This window comes from Acipenser ruthenus, chromosome 30 (genome assembly GCF_902713425.1).
Source record: "Acipenser ruthenus chromosome 30, fAciRut3.2 maternal haplotype, whole genome shotgun sequence".
Taxonomy (NCBI): Eukaryota; Metazoa; Chordata; class Actinopteri; order Acipenseriformes; family Acipenseridae; genus Acipenser; species Acipenser ruthenus.
This window is the reverse complement of record NC_081218.1, coordinates 15,001-33,610: the sequence shown is the minus strand read 5'-3', so window position 1 is coordinate 33,610 and position 18,610 is coordinate 15,001. Positions and strand designations below refer to the sequence as shown.

Here is an 18,610-nt window from a genome sequence, read left to right as displayed (position 1 = left end):
CGTCATGAATTACTGTAGTCATGAACCAGCTGACACTCGCAATGCAAGATGAGCACATCCACACTGTCAGCTACATGTGAACTAACATGCTGAACTACATAAAGAAATGTTCCAGCCAGCAACCCATTCATCACGAGAAGCTAGTCCTGATTCTCAGGTACAAACGCCCTCACACAATGTCGAGGGCAGACAGGCAGACTCTGCAGGACACTGTCCCTTAAAAGCAGCTCCAGGGCTCAGAGTCACAGGAGCGAGCCACACTGACCCTGACACTCACCACTACAAGTCACCTCTCCTCAAGAAAGAACCAGAATTGAAACGACTTCTCTTAAGTTCTGGATGTCACTCAGGCACACAGCCACACACTCCAGGAATCTGTCAAAGACAACAATAACGACCAAGCGAATGACATTCTATCAACTGCAGAGCAAACACTGGTCATGGAACGACCTTCAAAAGCATGTCAAACTATCTCATTATTAACAGATTAAAAAAAATCAGGGGGGAAATTTTATTTCTGATAAATGTACTTGTTTTAATTAATTTTAAAGTTGCAAATAATCCAATGAAATGTCCTGATTAATTACTGTTTCATGGTATTAATATTTTTGAAATGTTTCTGTTAATCTGTTAATGTGTGTGATTGTTTCTGTATTGCTGCCCTCTTGGTCAGATCTGTCTTGAAAAAGAGATTTTGAATCTTAACGTGACTTCCTTTTTAAATAAAGGTTTTTAAAAAAAAAAAAAAAACATTATCCAAAATACAGTGACCCCTTGTGGCAGTGACCCACAGTGCAGCACAAACACCTCACATGACAGATCAGTGAAACACAAACACCCCTTATGACAGATCAGTGACGCACAGTGCAACACAAACACCCCACATGACAGATCAGTGACCCACAGTGCACCACAAACACCCCACATGACAGATCAGTGACCCACAGTGCAGCACAAACACCCCACATGACAGATCAGTGAAACACAAACACCCCTTATGACAGATCAGTGACCCACAGTGCAACACAAACACCCCACATGACAGATCAGTGACCCACAGTGCAGCACAAACACCCCACATGAGAGATCAGTGACCCACAGTGCAGCACAAACACCCCACATGAGAGATCAGTGACCCACAGTGTAGCACAAACACCCCACATGAGAGATCAGTGACCCACAGTGCAGCACAAACACCCCACATGAGAGATCAGTGACCCACAGTGCAGCACAAACACCCCACATGACAGATCAGTGAAACACAAACACCCCTCATGACAGATCAGTGTCCCACAGTGCAGCACAAACACCCCACATGACAGATCAGTGACCCACAGTGCAGCACAAACACCCCACATGACAGATCAGCGAAACACAAACACTCCTCATGACAGATCAGTGAAACACAGTGCAGCACAAACACCCCACATGACAGATCAGTGAAACACAAACACCCCACATGACAGATCAGTGACCCACAGTGCAGCACAAACAGCCCACATGACAGATCAGTGAAACACAAACACCCCTCATGACAGATCAGTGACCCACAGTGCAGCACAAACACCCCACATGAGAGATCAGTGACCCACAGTGCAGCACAAACACCCCACATGACAGATCAGTGAAACACAAACACCCCTCATGACAGATCAGTGACCCACAGTGCAGCACAAACACCCCACATGACAGATCAGTGACCCACAGTGCAGCACAAACACCCCACATGACAGATCAGTGAAACACAAACACTCCTCATGACAGATCAGTGAAACACAGTGCAGCACAAACACCCCACATGACAGATCAGCGAAACACAAACACTCCTCATGACAGATCAGTGACCCACAGTGAAACACAAACACCCCTCATGACAGATCAGTGACCCACAGTGCAGCACAAAAACCCCACATGACAGATCAGTGACCCACAGTGCAGCACAAACACCCCACATGACAGATCAGTGAAACACAGTGCAGCACAAACACACCCCTCATGACAGATCAGTGACCCACAGTGCAGCACAAACACCCCACATGACAGATCAGTGAAACACAGTGCAGCACAAACACTCCTCATGACAGATCAGTGAAAAACAGTGCAGCACAAACACCCCACATGACAGATCAGTGAAACACAAACACCCCACATGACAGATCAGTGATCCACAGTGCAGCACAAACACCCCACATGACAGATCAGTGAAACACAAACACCCCTCATGACAGATCAGTGACCCACAGTGCAGCACAAACACCCCACATGACAGATCAGTGAAACACAGTGCAGCACAAACACCCCACATGACAGATCAGTGAAACACAAACACTCCTCATGACAGATCAGTGAAACACAGTGCAGCACAAACACCCCACATGACAGATCAGTGAAACACAAAAACCCCTTATGACAGATCAGTGACCCACAGTGCAGCACAAACACCCCACATGACAGATCAGTGAAACACAAAAACCCCTTATGACAGATCAGTGACCCACAGTGCAGCACAAACACCCCACATGAGAGATCAGTGACCCACAGTGCAGCACAAACACCCCTCATGACAGATCAGTGAAACACAAACACTCCTCATGACAGATCAGTGACCCACAGTGCAGCACAAACACCCCACATGACAGATCAGTGAAACACAAACACCCCTCATGACAGATCAGTGACCCACAGTGCAGCACAAACACCCCACATGACAGATCAGTGAAACACAAACACCCCTCATGACAGATCAGTGACCCACAGTGCAGCACAAACACCCCACATGACAGATCAGTGAAACACAAACACCCCTCATGACAGATCAGTGACCCACAGTGCAGCACAAACACCCCACATGACAGATCAGTGAAACACAAACACCCCTCATGACAGATCAGTGACCCACAGTGCAGCACAAACACCCCACATGACAGATCAGTGAAACACAAACACCCCTCATGACAGATCAGTGACCCACAGTGCAGCACAAACACCCCACATGACAGATCAGCGAAACACAAACACCCCACATGAGAGATCAGTGACCCACAGTGCAGCACAAACACCCCACATGACAGATCAGTGAAACACAAACACCCCTCATGACAGATCAGTGAAACACAAAAACCCCTTATGACAGATCAGTGACCCACAGTGCAGCACAAACACCCCACATGAGAGATCAGTGACCCACAGTGCAGCACAAACACCCCACATGACAGATAAGTGACCCACAGTGCAGCACAAACACCCCACATGACAGATCAGCGAAACACAAACACCCCACATGACAGATCAGTGAAACACAGTGAGGCACAAACACCCCACATGACAGATCAGTGACCCACAGTGCAGCACAAACACCCTACATGACAGATCAGTGAAACACAAACACCCCTCATGACAGATCAGTGACCCACAGTGCAGCACAAACACCCCACATGACAGATCAGTGAAACACAGTGCAGCACAAACACCCCACATGACAGATCAGTGAAACACAAACACCCCTCATGACAGATCAGTGACACACAGTGCAGCACAAACACCCCACATGACAGATCAGTGAAACACAGTGCAGCACAAACACCCCACATGACAGATCAGTGACCCACAGTGCAGCACAAACACCCCACATGAGAGATCAGTGACCCACAGTGCAACACAAACACCCCACATGACAGATCAGTGACCCACAGTGCACCACAAACACCCCACATGACAGATCAGTGAACCACAGTGCAGCACAAACACCCCACATGACAGATCAGTGAAACACAAACACCCCTCATGACAGATCAGTGACCCACAGTGCAGCACAAACACCCCACATGACAGATCAGTGAAACACAAACACCCCACATGAGAGATCAGTGACCCACAGTGCAGCACAAACACCCCACATGACAGATCAGTGACCCACAGTGCAGCACAAACACCTCACATGACAGATCAGTGAAACACAAACACCCCTTATGACAGATCAGTGACGCACAGTGCAACACAAACACCCCACATGACAGATCAGTGACCCACAGTGCACCACAAACACCCCACATGACAGATCAGTGACCCACAGTGCAGCACAAACACCCCACATGACAGATCAGTGAAACACAAACACCCCTTATGACAGATCAGTGACCCACAGTGCAACACAAACACCCCACATGACAGATCAGTGACCCACAGTGCAGCACAAACACCCCACATGAGAGATCAGTGACCCACAGTGCAGCACAAACACCCCACATGAGAGATCAGTGACCCACAGTGCAGCACAAACACCCCACATGAGAGATCAGTGACCCACAGTGCAGCACAAACACCCCACATGAGAGATCAGTGACCCACAGTGCAGCACAAACACCCCACATGACAGATCAGTGAAACACAAACACCCCTCATGACAGATCAGTGTCCCACAGTGCAGCACAAACACCCCACATGACAGATCAGTGACCCACAGTGCAGCACAAACACCCCACATGACAGATCAGCGAAACACAAACACTCCTCATGACAGATCAGTGAAACACAGTGCAGCACAAACACCCCACATGACAGATCAGTGAAACACAAACACCCCACATGACAGATCAGTGACCCACAGTGCAGCACAAACAGCCCACATGACAGATCAGTGAAACACAAACACCCCTCATGACAGATCAGTGACCCACAGTGCAGCACAAACACCCCACATGAGAGATCAGTGACCCACAGTGCAGCACAAACACCCCACATGACAGATCAGTGAAACACAAACACCCCTCATGACAGATCAGTGACCCACAGTGCAGCACAAACACCCCACATGACAGATCAGTGACCCACAGTGCAGCACAAACACCCCACATGACAGATCAGTGAAACACAAACACTCCTCATGACAGATCAGTGAAACACAGTGCAGCACAAAACACCCCACATGACAGATCAGCGAAACACAAACACTCCTCATGACAGATCAGTGACCCACAGTGAAACACAAACACCCCTCATGACAGATCAGTGACCCACAGTGCAGCACAAAAACCCCACATGACAGATCAGTGACCCACAGTGCAGCACAAACACCCCACATGACAGATCAGTGAAACACAGTGCAGCACAAACACACCCCTCATGACAGATCAGTGACCCACAGTGCAGCACAAACACCCCACATGACAGATCAGTGAAACACAGTGCAGCACAAACACTCCTCATAACAGATCAGTGAAAAACAGTGCAGCACAAACACCCCACATGACAGATCAGTGAAACACAAACACCCCACATGACAGATCAGTGATCCACAGTGCAGCACAAACACCCCACATGACAGATCAGTGAAACACAAACACCCCTCATGACTGATCAGTGACCCACAGTGCAGCACAAACACCCCACATGACAGATCAGTGAAACACAGTGCAGCACAAACACCCCACATGACAGATCAGTGAAACACAAACACTCCTCATGACAGATCAGTGAAACACAGTGCAGCACAAACACCCCACATGACAGATCAGTGAAACACAAAAACCCCTTATGACAGATCAGTGACCCACAGTGCAGCACAAACACCCCACATGACAGATCAGTGAAACACAAAAACCCCTTATGACAGATCAGTGACCCACAGTGCAGCACAAACACCCCACATGAGAGATCAGTGACCCACAGTGCAGCACAAACACCCCACATGACAGATCAGTGAAACACAAACACCCCTCATGACAGATCAGTGACCCACAGTGCAGCACAAACACCCCACATGACAGATCAGTGACCCACAGTGCAGCACAAACACCCCTCATGACAGATCAGTGAAACACAAACACTCCTCATGACAGATCAGTGACCCACAGTGCAGCACAAACACCCCACATGACAGATCAGTGAAACACAAACACCCCTCATGACAGATCAGTGACCCACAGTGCAGCACAAACACCCCACATGACAGATCAGTGAAACACAAACACCCCTCATGACAGATCAGTGACCCACAGTGCAGCACAAACACCCCACATGACAGATCAGTGAAACACAAACACCCCTCATGACAGATCAGTGACCCACAGTGCAGCACAAACACCCCACATGACAGATCAGTGAAACACAAACACCCCTCATGACAGATCAGTGACCCACAGTGCAGCACAAACACCCCACATGACAGATCAGTGACCCACAGTGCAGCACAAACACCCCACATGACAGATCAGTGAAACACAAACACCCCTCATGACAGATCAGTGAAACACAGTGCAGCACAAACACCCCACATGACAGATCAGCGAAATACAAACACTCCTCATGACAGATCAGTGACCCACAGTGCAGCACAAACACCCCACATGACAGATCAGTGAAACACAAACACCCCACATGAGAGATCAGTGACCCACAGTGCAGCACAAACACCCCACATGACAGATCAGTGAAACACAAACACCCCTCATGACAGATCAGTGACCCACAGTGCAGCACAAACACCCCACATGACAGATCAGCGAAACACAAACACCCCACATGACAGATCAGTGAAACACAGTGAGGCACAAACACCCCACATGACAGATCAGTGACCCACAGTGCAGCACAAACACCCCACATGACAGATCAGTGAAACACAAACACCCCTCATGACAGATCAGTGACCCACAGTGCAGCACAAACACCCCACATGACAGATCAGTGACCCACAGTGCAGCACAAACACCCCTCATGACAGATCAGTGAAACACAAACACTCCTCATGACAGATCAGTGACCCACAGTGCAGCACAAACACCCCTCATGACAGATCAGTGAAACACAAACACCCCTCATGACAGATCAGTGACCCACAGTGCAGCACAAACACCCCACATGACAGATCAGTGAAACACAAACACCCCTCATGACAGATCAGTGACCCACAGTGCAGCACAAACACCCCACATGACAGATCAGTGAAACACAAACAAACACCCCTCATTACAGATCAGTGACCCACAGTGCAGCACAAACACCCCACATGACAGATCAGTGAAACACAAACACCCCTCATGACAGATCAGTGACCCACAGTGCAGCACAAACACCCCACATGACAGATCAGTGACCCACAGTGCAGCACAAACACCCCACATGACAGATCAGTGAAACACAAACACTCCTCATGACAGATCAGTGAAACACAGTGCAGCACAAACACCCCACATGACAGATCAGCGAAATACAAACACTCCTCATGACAGATCAGTGACCCACAGTGCAGCACAAACACCCCACATGACAGATCAGTGAAACACAAACACCCCTCATGACAGATCAGTGACCCACAGTGCAGCACAAACACCCCACATGACAGATCAGTGAAACACAAACACCCCTCATGACAGATCAGTGACCCACAGTGCAGCACAAACACCCCACATGACAGATCAGCGAAACACAAACACTCCTCATGACAGATCAGTGACCTACAGTGCAGCACAAACACCCCACATGACAGATCAGTGAAACACAAACACCCCACATGACAGATCAGTGACCCACAGTGCAGCACAAACACCCCACATGAGAGATCAGTGAAACACAAACACCCCTCATGACAGATCAGTGACCCACAGTGCAGCACAAACACCCCACATGACAGATCAGTGACCCACAGTGCAGCACAAACACCCCACATGACAGATCAGTGAAACACAAACACTCCTCATGACAGATCAGTGAAACACAGTGCAGCACAAACACCCCACATGACAGATCAGCGAAACACAAACACTCCTCATGACAGATCAGTGACCCACAGTGCAGCACAAACACCCCACATGACAGATCAGTGACCCACAGTGCAGCACAAACACCCCACATGACAGATCAGTGACCCACAGTGCAGCACAAACACCCCACATGACAGATCAGTGACCCACAGTGCAGCACAAACACCCCACATGACAGATCAGTGACCCACAGTGCAGCACAAACACCCCACATGACAGATCAGTGAAACACAAACACTCCTCATGACAGATCAGTGAAACACAGTGCAGCACAAACACCCCACATGACAGATCAGCGAAACACAAACCCTCCTCATGACAGATCAGTGACCCACAGTGCAGCACAAACACCCCACATGACAGATCAGTGAAACACAAACACCCCTCATGACAGATCAGTGACACACAGTGCAGCACAAACACCCCACATGACAGATCAGTGAAACACAAAAACCCCTTATGACAGATCAGTGACCCACAGTGCAGCACAAACACCCCTCATGACAGATCAGTGACCCACAGTGCAGCACAAACACCCCACATGACAGATCAGCGAAACACAAACACCCCACATGACAGATCAGTGAAACACAGTGAGGCACAAACACCCCACATGACAGATCAGTGACCCACAGTGCAGCACAAACACCCCACATGACAGATCAGTGAAACACAAACACCCCTCATGACAGATCAGTGACCCACAGTGCAGCACAAACACCCCACATGACAGATCAGTGACCCACAGTGCAGCACAAACACCCCACATGACAGATCAGTGAAACACAAACACTCCTCATGAAAGATCAGTGAAACACAGTGCAGCACAAACACCCCACATGACAGATCAGTGAAACACAAACACCCCTCATGACAGATCAGTGACCCACAGTGCAGCACAAACACCCCACATGACAGATCAGTGAAACACAAACACCCCTCATGACAGATCAGTGACCCACAGTGCAGCACAAACACCCCACATGACAGATCAGTGACCCACAGTGCAGCACAAACACCCCACATGACAGATCAGTGAAACACAAACACTCCTCATGACAGATCAGTGACCCACAGTGCAGCACAAACACCCCACATGACAGATCAGTGAAACACAAACACCCCTCATGACAGATCAGTGACCCACAGTGCAGCACAAACACCCCACATGACAGATCAGTGACCCACAGTGCAGCACAAACACCCCACATGACAAATCAGTGACCCACAGTGCAGCACAAACACCCCACATGACAGATCAGTGACCCACAGTGCAGCACAAACACCCCACATGACAGATCAGTGAAACACAAACACTCCTCATGACAGATCAGTGAAACACAGTGCAGCACAAACACCCCACATGACAGATCAGCGAAACACAAACACTCCTCATGACAGATCAGTGACCCACAGTGCAGCACAAACACCCCACATGACAGATCAGTGACCCACAGTGCAGCACAAACACCCCACATGACAGATCAGTGAAACACAAACACCCCTCATGACAGATCAGTGACCCACAGTGCAGCACAAACACCCCACATGACAGATCAGTGAAACACAAAAACCCCTTATGACAGATCAGTGACCCACAGTGCAGCACAAACACCCCACATGACAGATCAGTGAAACACAAAAACCCCTTATGACAGATCAGTGACCCACAGTGCAGCACAAACACCCCACATGACAGATCAGTGACCCACAGTGCAGCACAAACACCCCACATGACAGATCAGTGAAACACAAACACCCCTCATGACAGATCAGTGACCCACAGTGCAGCACAAACACCCCACATGACAGATCAGTGACCCACAGTGCAGCACAAACACCCCACATGACAGATCAGTGACCCACAGTGCAGCACAAACACCCCACATGACAGATCAGTGACCCACAGTGCAGCACAAACACCCCACATGACAGATCAGTGAAACACAAACACTCCTCATGACAGATCAGTGAAACACAGTGCAGCACAAACACCCCACATGACAGATCAGCGAAACACAAACACTCCTCATGACAGATCAGTGACCCACAGTGCAGCACAAACACCCCACATGACAGATCAGTGAAACACAAACACCCCTCATGACAGATCAGTGACACACAGTGCAGCACAAACACCCCACATGACAGATCAGTGAAACACAAAAACCCCTTATGACAGATCAGTGACCCACAGTGCAGCACAAACACCCCACATGACAGATCAGTGAAACACAAAAACCCCTTATAACAGATCAGTGACCCACAGTGCAGCACAAACACCCCTCATGACAGATCAGTGACCCACAGTGCAGCACAAACACCCCACATGACAGATCAGCGAAACACAAACACCCCACATGACAGATCAGTGAAACACAGTGAGGCACAAACACCCCACATGACAGATCAGTGACCCACAGTGCAGCACAAACACCCCACATGACAGATCAGTGAAACACAAACACCCCTCATGACAGATCAGTGACCCACAGTGCAGCACAAACACCCCACATGACAGATCAGTGAAACACAAACACTCCTCATGAAAGATCAGTGAAACACAGTGCAGCACAAACACCCCACATGACAGATCAGCGAAACACAAACACTCCTCATGACAGATCAGTGACCCACAGTGCAGCACAAACACCCCACATGACAGATCAGTGAAACACAAACACCCCTCATGACAGATCAGTGACCCACAGTGCAGCACAAACACCCCACATGACAGATCAGTGAAACACAAACACCCCTCATGACAGATCAGTGACCCACAGTGCAGCACAAACACCCCACATGACAGATCAGTGACCCACAGTGCAGCACAAACACCCCACATGACAGATCAGTGAAACACAAACACTCCTCATGACAGATCAGTGACCCACAGTGCAGCACAAACACCCCACATGACAGATCAGTGAAACACAAACACCCCTCATGACAGATCAGTGACCCACAGTGCAGCACAAACACCCCACATGATAGATCAGTGACCCACAGTGCAGCACAAACACCCCACATGACAGATCAGTGAAACACAAACACTCCTCATGACAGATCAGTGACCCACAGTGCAGCACAAACACCCCACATGATAGATCAGTGACCCACAGTGCAGCACAAACACCCCACATGACAGATCAGTGAAACACAAACACCCCTCATGACAGATCAGTGACCCACAGTGCAGCACAAACACCCCACATGACAGATCAGTGACCCACAGTGCAGCACAAACACCCCACATGACAGATCAGCGAAACACAAACACCCCACATGACAGATCAGTGACCCACAGTGCAGCACAAACACCCCACATGACAGATCAGTGAAACACAAACACTCCTCATGACAGATCAGTGACCCACAGTGCAGCACAAACACCCCACATGACAGATCAGTGAAACACAAACACCCCACATGACAGATCAGTGACCCACAGTGCAGCACAAACACCCTACATGACAGATCAGTGAAACACAAACACCCCTCATGACAGATCAGTGACCCACAGTGCAGCACAAACACCCCACATGACAGATCAGTGACCCACAGTGCAGCACAAACACCCCACATGACAGATCAGTGAAACACAGTGCAGCACAAACACCCCACATGACAGATCAGTGACCCACAGTGCAGCACAAACACCCCACATGAGATCAGTGACCCACAGTGCAGCACAAACACCCCACATGACAGATCAGTGACCCACAGTGCAGCACAAACACCCCACATGACAGATCAGTGAAACACAAACACCCCTCATGACAGATCAGTGACCCACAGTGCAGCACAAACACCCCACATGACAGATCAGTGACCCACAGTGCAGCACAAACACCCCACATGACAGATCAGTGAAACACAGTGCAGCACAAACACACCCCTCATGACAGATCAGTGACCCACAGTGCAGCACAAACACCCCACATGACAGATCAGTGACCCACAGTGCAGCACAAACACCCCACATGAGAGATCAGTGACCCACAGTGCAGCACAAACACCCCACATGAGAGATCAGTGACCCACAGTGCAGCACAAACACCCCAAATGAGAGATCAGTGACCCACAGTGCAGCACAAACACCCCTCATGACAGATCAGTGACCCACAATGCAGCACAAACACCCCTCATGACAGATCAGTGAAACACATAAAATACTTTCAATTACTCAGCATTTCCAATTACTAGCACCACGACACTAGATAAGAACACATATAGACATGTATTGATATATACATACATTATACATACATATATATATATGTGTGTGTGTGTGTGTGCAGATGTTGTGGTAAAGTAATTCAAGGGAGGTTTGAGAATAAAAATAGCATCATTCCCTCACATGGCGCACTTGACCACTAGAGGTCTCCTGAAACATGGTCAGACAGGATAATGAATGTTCAAGTCATTGTTTATGGAGTAATGGGTGGTTTTGTTGTCTAATTAAATCCACCTGTATTGTCAAATCATGCAAACTAAACAATTTACATTATGAAAAGTGGAGTTCATTATCTTAAGCCAAGTCTTCCAACTTGATGCATTCAAAACTTCACCTGAAAATAAGATACAAGATCACTGTGCAAACATCCCACAGCAGCGTGCTTTAAATGAACAAGCATGCCCTGTGAATGCCAGCGGTGTCTCCCCTACAGTGCAGCGTGCTTTAAATGAACAAGCATACACTGTGAATGCCAGCGGTGTCTCCCCTGCAGTGCAGCGTGCTTTAAATGAACAAGCATACCCTGTGAATGCCAGCAGTGTCTCCCCTACAGTGCAGCGTGCTTTAAATGAACAAGCATGCCCTGTGAATGCCAGCGGTGTCTCCCCTGCAGTGAAGCGTGCTTTAAATGAACAAGCATGCCCTGTGAATGCCAGCGGTGTCTCCCCTGCAGTGCAGCGTGCTTTAAATGAACAAGCATGCCCTGTGAATGCCAGCGGTGTCTCCCCTACAGTGCAGCGTGCTTTAAACGAACAAGCATACACTGTGAATGCCAGCGGTGTCTCCCCTGCAGTGCAGCGTGCTTTAAATGAACAAGCATACCCTGTGAATGCCAGCAGTGTCTCCCCTACAGTGCAGCGTGCTTTAAATGAACAAGCATGCCCTGTGAATGCCAGCGGTGTCTCCCCTGCAGTGAAGCGTGCTTTAAATGAACAAGCATGCCCTGTGAATGCCAGCGGTGTCTCCCCTGCAGTGCAGCGTGCTTTAAATGAACAAGCATGCCCTGTGAATGCCAGCGGTGTCTCCCCTACAGTGCAGCGTGCTTTAAATGAACAAGCATACACTGTGAATGCCAGCGGTGTCTCCCCTGCAGTGCAGCGTGCTTTAAATGAACAAGCATACCCTGTGAATGCCAGCAGTGTCTCCCCTACAGTGCAGCGTGCTTTAAATGAACAAGCATGCCCTGTGAATGCCAGCGGTGTCTCCCCTGCAGTGAAGCGTGCTTTAAATGAACAAGCATGCCCTGTGAATGCCAGCGGTGTCTCCCCTACAGTGCAGCATGCTTTAAATGAACAAGCATGCCCTGTGAATGCCAGCGGTGTCTCCCCTGCAGTGCAGCGTGCTTTAAACGAACAAGCATACACTGTGAATGCCAGCGGTGTCTCCCCTGCAGTGCAGCGTGCTTTAAATGAACAAGCATACCCTGTGAATGCCAGCGGTGTCTCCCCTGCAGTGCAGCGTGCTTTAAATGAACAAGCATGCCCTGTGAATGCCAGCGGTGTCTCCCCTACAGTGCAGCGTGCGTACAGTCAGTGGCATCACAGTACAGTAGATCACTCACATTAAAAGACAAATCCACAAACAGCAGCCTTCAGAGAGTCCCTCCACTGCGATGACTTTGTTATTTCACATGAAGACACGGTGCTGTCTCCCACACCTGCTCACAACGGCAAAACCAAAACCACATGAAAAGGATACTTCTCTCATCAGGCCCCATATTCAAAGTGTCACTTCATCACCTAAAATAATAATAAAAAAAAATTAAGCAATCTATAAATGCTTTTAGCCTAGTTGGACATTATATACAACTTTACCTGTCCCACAAGTGTCCCCCAAAAAATACATAGCATGCACCCCAAGTTGAAAGAGGCAGCATTAATCCTTACAATAGTTGCAGGGAAGAACAACTTCTGCATTAATTAACTGCATTGAAATCAAGACAATCACGGCTATATAAAGAATCATTAAATACAATCACAAGTGTTACTAACTACCTTAACAAACAGTTACTCCGGGTTCAAATACAGTCAGCACTCTTTATTGCCACTCAATATTATTTTGAAAATATCACTTGCCAAAAGAGAAGACATGTGGCACTGTAATACAGAACATACTTTTAAATCCGGTGTGCATTGTAGCAGTGTGTGTGTGTGTGTGTGTGTGTGTGTGTGTGTTTATTGTGTTCAGGTTACCTTGTGTAGCTGCTCCAGACTCTCACTGTGTGTGTGTGTGTGTGTGTGTGTGTGTGTAGCAGTGTGTGTGTTTATTGTGTTCAGGTTACCTTGTGTAGCTGCTCCAGACTCTCACTCTGTGTGTGTGTGTGTGTGTTTATTGTGTTCAGGTTACCTTGTGTAGCTGCTGCAGACTCTCACTGTGTGTGTGTGTGTGTGTGTGCGTGCGTGTGTGTTTATTGTGTTCAGGTTACCTTGTGTAGCTGCTCCAGACTCACTGTGTGTGTGTATATAGCAGTGTGTGTTTATTGTGTTCAGGTTACCTTGTGTAGCTGCTCCAGTCTCTCACTGTGTGTCTGCGTGTGTGTGTGTGTGTGTGTGTGTGTGTATATAGCAGTGTGTGTGTCTACTGTGTTCAGGTTACCTTGTGTTGCTGCTCCAGACTCTCACTGTGTCTGTGTGTGTGTGTGTGTGTGTGTGTGTTTATTGTGTTCAGGTTAGCTTGTGTAGCTGCTCCAGACTCTCACTGTGTGTCTGTGTGTGTGTGTGTGTATATAGCAGTGTGTGTGTTTATTGTGTTCAGGTTAGCTTGTGTAGCTGCTCCAGACTCTCACTGTGTGTGTGTGTGTGTGTGTGTGTCTGTGTGTATAGCAGTGTGTGTGTTTATTGTGTTCAGGTTACCTTGTGTAGCTGCTCCAGACACTGAAGTGTTTGTTCAGAAGAGCAGGCAGGCTGTGCCACACTGACCCGGGGTGAGGCGAGGCGTGAGAGGAGGGGTGAGGTGAGGGGCGAGATGAGGGGTGATCTGTGCTGTGCTGTGCTGTGCTGTGCTGTTCAGCCTACCTGCCAGCGCCTTGCCTTTGTAGAGGAGTCCCTGTTGATTGACAGGTATGTTGAGCCTGTCAGAGACCAGACTCCAGACTGTGGAGACCTTCTCATCCTCACAGACCTGTCAAGAGGCAAGAACACACAGTGAGGGGACGAGCATTAAACACTGAAACCACATCTTCATCCTCACCGTACAGGCGAGAGACAAGAACACACACACACACACACACACACACACACAGTATCAGAGCAATCTAGCGAGGGGACGGTCGAGTATTGTCAAGAGCAAAAACACACTTTCATAAAAACTGCTGATTTTGTATTATTATGGTCTGTATGTGTGGCATGCTATAGAAATGTATTGTGGTTTGTTCTTTTTTTGTGCTCTGTACTGTACAGTGCTTTGTGAAACGCTTGTACAAAAATCGCTATATAAATGCAATAAATAAATAAATACACTGGAAGTGCTTCACATTGTCACAGACCAGTATTATGAACTTGCTCTTGGTCTACAGCCATAATATTGTGTGAGAATTATTTCTCAGTCTCACAGATGAACCGACATTTAATGCAAGGGCCGAAAACAATATGTCAATTTAAACACAATAGCAACACTGAGGTGAAGAAACAAGCCCAACACATTTCTCTTAGAGGTAGTCGAGCAAAGCAAGAGGCGAGGACGGACACATCTGCTGGAAACGCATGGATATGAATTTGTTTCCAGGTTCATTTCAACACACAGCCCTACACGCGTGAGACACTCTAGCCTGCATGTATTCCGCTCACGTGTGCAGGAGTGGCGGCAGGCGCAAGAACGCTGTGTGTTGTGTGTTGTGTGTGGAGAGAGTTCGGGTGCGTTCACGACACGCAGATTTCCGTCATTCTGCGCAGAATCGGAGCAAGTAGCCAATGAATTTTCGGAATCTGCAGAATCTGCGCAGACTTAAATACATAAACAACACAGTGAATTCTAATCAGAAATTACAGTTTAAGTGACTAATGTAATGCAACCACCATGGATCCCAAAATGATAGATACAGATTGGCCAACAATCAATGCTGCAGGGAACAAGAACAACAATATAATAAACAGCGGCGTCACTCCTTCACAACTCGTGTGCAGCGAACTCCCAACAATAAAAAGAAATTAACACACACCCGGTGATATTAAAACCATGAAGAGGCAACAACCTCGTGTGTGCACAATAAAGCATTAGCGGGGGCAATCAGATCAATCATCCATAGCAAAAAACAACACAGCAACATTAATTTGCGGTCCATTGTCGTTCTGGGTCCGACATTGCAATTATTCCTCACAGGTCCTTTGTCGGACTGAGTCCGACATCATTATAGCAACGCAATAAACGGGTGTTTAGTCGTTTTTTCTCCGGAAAAAGCCGAGAAAACCATTCAATTGCCGAGTGGGAGCGACAGGAGCCGAGACAAGTCGAAAAAAAAAAAAAAAAAAAAAAAAAAGGCGTATCTCATGAATAGTCATACATGGTATCAGGTATCAGATAACGGGGCGTTCAAAGTAAACAAGCTGGCTGAGTGCGTCAGCGCACAGAGACTATCATGGACATTTGTAGAGCTTTTTTCAGATGTTATTTTAATAAAATAATGACTTGGATCGCATTATTGAGGAGTTTGGTGATAAAACGAGTGATCCGGAGATGATCGATCGGTATGTACGACTATTATTATTATTAATTATTATTATTATTATTATTATTATTATTATTATTATTATTATTATTATTATTATTATTATTATTTCTTACATAGGTAAACGCTATAGCAAACGAAAGGCTGGGGCGGGGCTGGAGATGCCTAGTGAGTGGTTTGTTGATATGCAGGGCCATTTAAACCCGTTTGACTGTGAAAAAAAAATTATTTTAAACAGCGCGTCTAAAATGAACTGCGCGTGTGAAAACCTGACGTGCCTGTTGCGCACTTAATAAATGGACTGCAAAGGGTAAAAACAAACACAGAAAACGGAGGCTGGCGCGCTTTCGATTATGACAAACAAAAAGGATGAGATGAAGCCGTACAGCCAAAACACCAGCCCCTTAAACAGGTATAAATAACAATACGGTTTTGTTTTACCTGAGGAGAATCCTATTGCGATGTGAAACTCCAGGCAAGCATGGGGGCGGACATTCTGTGAAGCGCGCATGCTGACGTAGGCTTTGTTATGACCGTGAACGCGCCTGATAGAAGTCTGTGGGGACCCTGCTTTCACTGCTCGTGCTGTGTCCTGTAGCTCAATATGCAGCCGTTTTGTGGCTTTCCAAAGACGTATCATGCGTCTGGATCGGATGTTCGTAGACAAAATGATAATTGTTTACATTTGGTCAAATACAAGATTGCATGTAGTTTCCGAACATCTCCCCCTGGTGGTTAATTGCGGTGTTTACGGCAGAATAATTCAATGGGTTTCTCCATATCCCGTATATTTTCATATTACCCACAATTCAATTTGTGACACTTAACTCGAAAGGTACATATATTTAAAATTAAATATATATTTTTAATAATTAAAATTGTATAAAACATTGAACATATATTATCCTCAAACGCCGTTTTGATAACAATATAATATTTGAACTTATTTTAATATATAAATTAATAGGTAGTAACCCTAAATTGAATTTTACTTAGTTATACGAATTATAAATAGCTATTGGAATGATGTAATTAGCATAATGATGTAATTAGAAGAAGAGAGAGAAACGATGGGGAGGAACAGAGAGGGACAATGGGGACGGGCGCAGAGGATGAAGAGGGGCAAAGACGAGCCACGCGCGTCAAAAAGTCCAGCGCTGGACTTTTTGACGCGCGTGGCTCGTCTTTGCCCCTCTTCATCCTCCGCGCCCGTCCCCATTGGACATAGACCACCCCCCCCCCCCCCCCCCCCCCCCCCCCCCCCCCCCGACCACTGACTCTTGACCCATGACCATTCACTTATGAGCCCTTCAACCTTTTAGGATATACATTTTATTTTCTTTTATATATTTTAACCCTTTAGACCCCTGAATAATTAAAGAACCCTTTTGGAGATTCCTTGAAATTTTGGCAAAAAACAGATTTCACTTGACTTATTGAAATAACTGTCTTGGAAATTCTATTGAAAGGAAGAGAGACTGTAGATTCTCAAACAGCAAGCTTTATTAAGATTTGCAAACCTGGAGCCTGTCACAACACTCAGTGCAGAGTCAGTTTGAGAACAAGCCCACATAACACTGCCAAACTTGTGACAGTTGGGCATGTAGCAACTTGAGCAAAACTCTTGCATACAGAGGAGACAGAGACCATATTTTTAGTAGAACAGACAGTCAAAAGGGTGGCTCAAAATTATCTTCATGACTCATAACTTCTACTTTTGCAATTGGTTGCCACATTGTAACGGTTTGAAACTAAAAGCTTCAGCCAACAGCGAATAAATCCAAAAAAACGAGGGTCCTCAATTAACAAATTTAATGCCACACACACCAGTAAACTACACACAAGTGAATTGCAAATGATTTAAGACAAGCCCACAAATAGTAGAGGGTAAAGCAACAAACAATTTTAAAGTCAGGCAAGGAAATAAAGATATGAAATAGCCAATTACTA

General features: G+C 47.1%; 1 long non-coding RNA gene across 1 annotated transcript; it reads right to left on the bottom strand.

Moving 5' to 3' along the window:
• Nucleotides 1-13,445: 13,445 nt before the first annotated feature.
• On the bottom strand, nucleotides 13,446-17,262 carry LOC131702768 (uncharacterized). The gene is made up of 3 exons (XR_009309522.1): nucleotides 17,102-17,262; nucleotides 14,850-15,117; nucleotides 13,446-13,736 (listed from the first exon to the last, which is right to left on the bottom strand). It is a non-coding gene; the product is annotated as an uncharacterized LOC131702768 (long non-coding RNA).
• Nucleotides 17,263-18,610: the final 1,348 nt, after the last annotated feature.